Genomic DNA, 6,633 nt, shown 5'->3' with positions numbered 1-6,633 from the left:
TTCTCTAAAGCTGCAGAACATACTTCAGTCATCAAATGTCCTCACGTAGACCAGTGGTTCTCAACCTTCTGGCCCTTGAAATACAGTTCCTCATGTTGTGATCCGACCATAAAATTATACTTGTTGCTACTTCCACTGTCATGAACATAGAGGAAGGTTCTAAAGCTGCAGAACATACTTCAGTCATCAAATGTCCTCACGTAGACCAGTGGTTCTCAACCTTCTGGCCCTTGAAATACAGTTCCTCATGTTGTGATCCGACCATAAAATTATAATTGTTGCTACTTCATCACTGTCATGTTGCTACTGTTATGAATCATAATGTAAATAAATATCTGATATGCAGGATGGTCTTAGGCGACCCCTGTGAAAGGGTAGTTCGACCGCCAAAGGGGTCGCGACCCAAAGGTTGAGAACCGCTGACTTAGACCCATCTGAACTTCTCAGTACTACTTGTCCATCAAACTTCAATTGGATAGGAAGGCAGGAGGCAGGAAGTGGAAAAATTCATAAATCTATAATCCATTAGAGATTGCTAGGAATCTCTGGCTTCATGAAAGAGAAGGGACAGGAAGATTTTTCTATCTATAAAACCCCCCAAAGAATCCATGATCTCAAGGTATGGGAAGAGTCACCTTCCTGGTAGGATGAGATGGGTAGGAACAACCAGACAACCAGAAAGGAGCTTCCAGGAGCTAGAGTATAACCAGAGAAGAAAGGTTATAGATTAAAAAAACAAGACAAGCATACACTAGAATTCCTCTCCCCTGTAGATCAGTCATAGAGTGAATGGAAGAAAAAGAATAAGGCCATCTGTGCATCCTGCAAGCAGATCTAGGACCTATGCTGTGCCCTGCTGCTGCAAATTAAGTGCATTTGACTTGAGAATTCTACCTCCATTATGAACAGAGTTTGTGTCATCATTACCATTACTATAAATAGCACCAAGATTATTGGCATCCCTAATCACCTTTAACCAATGTGACCCACCAGCCAACTGAGCCAGAACCAAGGCCCTCTTCCAAGCAGACCAATCACAGGCTACTTGGTCCAGTAATACTAGTAGGCACTCAGAGATGCTGATTAAACCCAAGCACAACATCTGGCATATTTCAACTCTCTAAATAAAACTGGTAGGAGTAATGTTCACAATGATATTATCCACAGAAAATAGAGTATGTCAATCAAATGCAAAAAAAAATAGTATTTTTTATTTGAGTAAAAACCAGCAATTCCTATCTCTTATTGAATGGCAGTTTTATTCCAGGCACTCGACTTACCCCTTTTAAGCTTTGTAACAACTCTATGAAGAAAATTCCCCATATTTACAGATATTAATTCACATAACTAGTGGGTGGCAAAGACAGAATTCCAACCCAGATCTGTCAGAGTCCAAGGTTTATTTTCTTAATCATTGGTCTAAACAAATTCCCTATAGATTTTGTTTTAGTTTTTGGGGAGAAGTCAAGAAACATATTCCTTTATGAGTTTTATCCTCTGTGTGCCCTGAATTCTTCTATGAGAACCAGACTTAGGAGACAGGTGTGAGAAAAGCCCTGGCAAATGGCCTCTCCTCTTGTAGCAGAGGCCCCAGAAGCCCCACTCTCCATGAGTACACCTGTCACTCAAGCCTTATACATCTCAGAAATGAGTGGATGTCATCTTTGAACATCTTAAAGGGCTTTATTAGTCTCCCTAGGCCAGGGGTCCTGAGCCTCAGGGATCATCAGATTCTGCCCTTGTGCCTTTGGCCTGCACAAACTAGGGCAACTGGATTAGAGAACACCATCAATTTCTGAGACCTTAGTCACCCTATAACAGTGACATAAAATAATTACTCTGTCTTTTGCAATTACCTTGCTAAGCTGGTAATCTAGTGTCCCTATTTCAAGAATTAGCTCTCAAGGAAGAAAACCTGCCACGTAAGCAAAACTGAGACACTGCCGATGTGGTTTTCCACAGATCCCACTTCACTATCCTTCCTCTGAGAGTCCAAATGCTCAGAAGTGATTTAAACAAATAGTCCCAGGAGACCCAAGCTCTGAACCATAAATTAGTGCCAGAGGCAAGGAATTAGCACATGGGTGGAGCAGCTTTACTCATAAGTAAAGTAAACATAATTAACTTTTAAAGGGAAAACAAATAAAATTATCATAGATAATGGCAATAATCAATACAGTTAATTAATCTAAAGTTAAATCCCAGCCTAATATCTATAAATCATAGAGGATTTGTTTCTCTCTGGTCCTATCCAAAGATGCCATCCTAAGCAGCCCAAGATATACTTTTTAACAATTCTCTCTTCATCCAGCTGGCAAGAAAAATCAACCTTATTGGGTATTGTAGAGCAAGTGTGTCCCTAGTAAAAATACTATATGATGATTTACGAATGGATAGATGTATATTCATATGTATATTTGTGTATGTGGATGCACACGCATGCATAATACATCCTGGGCAATCCCAAATGACAGATCCTCCATACCCTTTCAAACAGGAGAGTGCCAAGGTCATTGAAAAGGAGTGAGGGAAAACTCCAGGCTTGTAAATAATCCCAAACCAATGTGATTTCATTGAAGACACTGCGCTTACCATAAACCCTTATGTGTCAGATCTTCAATAATGTATATTAACTGTATATGTGTAGAGGGGTGTGTGTATGTGTGTGTGTGTGTGTGTGTGTGTGTGATATACATACATCTTCAAAAGTTTCTCTAATGCCCAAACCCCAGCCAAACTTCACTCCTGATCTAGCATCAGCGTACTGTTCCACACAATGTTGGACTGCCTTACCACTGAAAGCACATTCCCACAATGAGAAGGATCATGGGATCAAAGAAAGTGTTCATGTAAAATTTGCTTAGAAATTACTGAGAGCCATTGGAGTAGAAACAGTCTGGTTACTTTAATGCTTAACAATGGACTCCCCCTTTTTTTTAGCCTCCTGAGTTATTCTCTTCATTTATCAAACTTGGTTCCAAATGCTTATGAATGATTCCAAAACTCAAACTCATGCTTACATGCCAATATTTTCATCTCATAATGATACTCAAAAGCATAAAATGTGCCTGGCCGTGGCTTAGTGGTTGAGCATAAACCTATGAACCAGGAGGTCACAGTTCCATTCCCAGTCAGGGCACATGCCTGGGTGTGGGGAGTGCAGGAGGCAGCCAATCGATGATTCTCTCTCATCATTGATGTTTCTATCTCTCTCTCCCTTCCTCTCTGAAATCAATAGTACATATATTTGAAATGCTGTGAAAAGAGAGTTCCCCCTAACATTTTGAACATATTTCATAGCCTTTTAGGGAAATTACTTTGTATAGGTTCTAGATTTTTTGTAATCAGATGCCTTAATAATCACATGTTGCAAACTGTCTAGATCAAGTTCTAGATCATCTTCAAGAATCCTAGAGTTCCAGTACTAACCCAACTTCCTCTCCCTTCAGTCAGGTTTATCAAGTCAGTGAGTTTCTAAATCCATCAGAGAGCAATCTCTCCTCATAATGTCATCACAGGTTATTGATATTGTGGCTACCAGGACCATTTGAGCTTCTGAGACCCAGTCTTCAGTGGCCCTAAGTAGATTTCAGCAAGTGACTGAGGGTCCCACGGTTCTGCTCAGTTAGATATGGACAGACCAAGTCTCTGACACCTCATATTGCATACAATCTGAAAGCCTGGGTATGTCAGCAGTCATCTCTTTATGAGACTCCATTACTTGGATATCAACAATGATGTGACAAAATTAAAAAGGAATCTGGGGGTGGGCACATTCTTAGCTGGTCTTGCTAGTGGTTCCATCTTCCTCATGGACTTTTCATAACAGAAATTTTAAGCTCCTTTGAGGGCTGCGTTACATCAGTTCAACCCACTGGTCTCTGATTTCTCTTAGGAAGAGAAACTACCAGAAAGGAACAGTGTTAAGAATCATCTCCAGCCCTCACCGTTTTGGCTTGGTGGATAGAGGGTTGGCCTGCAGACTAAAGGGTCCTTGGCTCAATTCCAATCAAGGGCACATGCCTGAGTTGCGGGCTCATTCCCTGGTAGGGGGCATGCAGGAGGTAGCCGATCAATAATTCTCTCTCATCACTGATGTTTCTCTCTCTCTGTCTCCCTTTCCCTTCCTCTCTCTGAAATAATTTTAAAAATATATATTTTTAAAAGAATCATCTCTAGGAATCATCACCCCTAGAACTTATTGATAACATTATCTTAATCAGATTAAATTTGAGAATAGGAAGGAAATAAAATAAAATAAAATATACTGAACCCTTATCATGTGCTGAGCATTATTCTAATATTGCCTCATCTAATGCTCACATATCTAACATTATCCTCATTGCACAGGTGTGGAAACAGAGACTCCCATTTAGAAACTCGCCCCAGGTGTTACAGGTGGTTATGTTGGAGCTGTGATACAGACTATCTGTCTTCCTGCAAAGTCAACATTCTCCCCACTTCATCATACTGTGAGCTAAGAGAAGCTTCCTAAGCTGCTTTTAGAGAAAAGAGAGATTTAATATGTACCAGTGTTCCTGGATCAACTCTCACATATCTGCTCTAAGTTGAGTTCATTGAGAAACCTCAATATAGTGGTTCCAGCACAGAGAGAATGTTTGCTTCTTATGATAGGCACAGACCTTAAGCTGAAGAAGGCCTCCCTTGAATAGGATGTGACATAAAAATAAAATTCAGCTGACATCCAGTGGAAAATCCAAAATCTGGGACTTTCCAGGTATAATTAGAGTGATTTTTAACATTCTAAGATAGAGCTTCCCTCTAAAGACAATCCAGTAGCCAATAGCGCACAAGCTTCCTCAACTGGGCCTAAAATCCAAGTGGGATCACCCGTGAGAACCCAGAGCCGTGTGGATGTGGAATGAGCAGAGGATCATGAGAAGAGTAGAACGAGGCCCACATCCAGAGAAATGGTGTAGCTGAGACTACCTCTGGGCCCCAGGCCTCTGCTTCCTTGGGCCAAACGACCTCTCAGAACCCAGGCAGGCGAAAACCTCTGCGGGTCTCATCAAGGTGATCCTTAGAAACCATCACTTTTGGTTCCTTTCCAAACGGTGTGCAGGCCCTGGTAGAACCACACTGTTCTCCAGAATTGCAGCAGAAATTATCTGACGTGTGTCCACTTGTGCCCTGGCACTAATAACACCTTATAGCTATTATAGGGGGGAAATGGAACATTGAGAAGTGAGGAAACTTACTTAAGGACACAGACACCATAATAACAATAACTTAATTGCATAGCTCTGTGATTATACTGAAAACCACTAAACTGCACACTTTAAAAGGTACAATTTCCCCCTGAACAGTGTTTGGATCACCCCATGCACCAGAAGGTTGTGAGTTCAATCCCGGTCAGGGTGCATAGGAGAAGCAATCTATTGATGTTTCTCTATCACATCAATGTTTCTCTCTTTCTTTCTCTCTCTCTCTTTCTCTCTCTCTCTCTCTCTCTCTCTCTCTCTCTCTCTCTCTCTCTTCCTCCCTCTAAAATCAATAATAATAAAATAGATTGAATTTTATGGTATGTGAATTATATCTCAGGAAAAGTGTTATTTTAAAAAACCCGAATCATGATTTACCTTCTGAAGCAATCATTTTGACAGAGAAGTAGTATTTTGCCTTTAAAGGCCTCTTGTTGGATCCTAATTTATTTTTATCAAACATGATTGAGCACCTATGTGTAAAACACTATTAGATGCCAAATATTTCTTAAAGGAACTTATAATAATTATACAGTTTACTAAGCATTTATGCTAAGTTAATCCTAGACAATTTTATAAATTATCTTAAGTAATCTCCACCAGTGATGTAAGTAATGTAAGTATTACTATTCCCATTATAAAAGTTGGGAAACATGTTCGGAGGATTAGATAATTGACCAAGAAATACGGCCAGAAAAGACAGCTGGAATTTGAGCTTAAATCTTTCTAACTCCTAAGTTTATACTTTTGTCTATTATGCTAAGCAGGTTAGAAGAAGAAGAGAAATCTAGACACACAGAATACAAAAGAGTGAATGCTAGAGCTCTGTGAGCAGTCGAACCATGGAACAGGTTTCCAAGTTCTGACCTAGAACCCTGGAGTTACAGGGCAAAGATGGCTTTACAATCTCAGTGTGGAGACCAGGGGTCTGAAAGGCAGTCATTGCAACAAACACAAGCATAATTCCAAAAAATGAGTACAACTTAAAAAGACCATAACATCCAAGGGACCACAAAACTTTTTGTATGGTCGCTTTGGTCTAGGACTCGCTGGCTATAAGAGCAATGGTGTAGCTCAGTGGTGTGGCCATTAACATTTTGTGAACACATACTCTAAGTGTTTGCTAAGTCCCAGGCACTGTCCAGCTTTGGGGTGAATATGATATGATGGCTCCCCTGAAGGAGTGCCCAGATAGGAACGGATCAACCCCACATATGTGGTATATATCTGGCTAAGTGCAGGGCCTTCACATCAGACCGCATGGGTTTCTATCCTAGAGCGGCCACTTACAAGCTGTAATTTGGGATGAATTATTAAATTTCTCTATGCTTTCAGTTCTTTATTTGTAAAGTGAGAATGAAAATACTGACTTTACGAAAAAAAAGGAACTCTTGCCTTTTGCAACATTGTT

This window comes from Myotis davidii, unplaced genomic scaffold (assembly GCF_000327345.1).
Source record: "Myotis davidii unplaced genomic scaffold, ASM32734v1 scaffold653, whole genome shotgun sequence".
Taxonomy (NCBI): Eukaryota; Metazoa; Chordata; class Mammalia; order Chiroptera; family Vespertilionidae; genus Myotis; species Myotis davidii.
Note: the sequence above shows the minus strand (reverse complement) of the source record.